We start from the raw sequence: 767 nt of genomic DNA, 5'->3' as shown, positions 1-767 counted from the left end.
TGTTCGGTCTCATGTCTTTCATCTTTCTCTTGGCAATGCCCCATAGATTCACACTATAGTAACACTGTAATTTCCCATTTTTTTGGGATCAATAAATATCTATCTATCTATCTAGCTAATCTAATCGATCTATTCTCTCGGGGTTCGTCAGGAAGTTTGCGGGCCAATCAAGCAAGTAATCCCATGGTCATTGAACCAGGTCATCTGCTGGTGTTGGTCCACTGGGCTTTATTAAGTCCAGAGTCAGCGCAGCCGTGTACCAGGACATTTTAGAGTACTTTATGCTTCCTTCAGCAGACGAGCTTTATGGAGATGCTGACTTCATTTTTCAGCAGGACTTGGCACCTGCCCACACAGCCAAATGTACCAAAACCTGGTTCAATGACCATGGGATTACGGTGCTTGATTGGCCCGCAAACTCTCCTGACCTGAACCCCAGAGAGAATCTATGGGGCATTGCCAAGAGAAAGATGAAAGACATGAGACCGAACAATGCAGAAGAGCTGAAGGCCGCTATTGTAGCATCCTGGTCTTCCATAACACCTCAGCAGTGCCACAGGCTGATCGCATCTATGCCACGCCGCACTGAGGCAGTAATTCAAGCAAAAGGGGCCCAAACAAAGTACTGAGTAGATATGCATGATTACACTTTTCAGAGGGCTGACATTTCTGTATTAAAAATCCTATTTTTATTGATTTCATGTAATGTGCTAATTTTCTGAGATTTTGAATTTGGGGTTTTCATAAGCTGGACGCCATAATCATCA

The 767-nt window shown here is 43.9% G+C and overlaps 1 protein-coding gene across 1 annotated transcript in view; it reads right to left on the bottom strand.

Moving 5' to 3' along the window:
* Window positions 1–767, bottom strand: part of LOC116672309 (NEDD4-like E3 ubiquitin-protein ligase WWP1) — a 37,087-nt gene that overhangs the window by 9,601 nt on the left and 26,719 nt on the right.

The sequence above is a fragment of the Etheostoma spectabile genome, chromosome 22 (assembly GCF_008692095.1).
Source record: "Etheostoma spectabile isolate EspeVRDwgs_2016 chromosome 22, UIUC_Espe_1.0, whole genome shotgun sequence".
NCBI lineage: Eukaryota > Metazoa > Chordata > Actinopteri > Perciformes > Percidae > Etheostoma > Etheostoma spectabile.
Note: the sequence above shows the minus strand (reverse complement) of the source record. Positions and strands in the feature narration are given on the sequence as shown.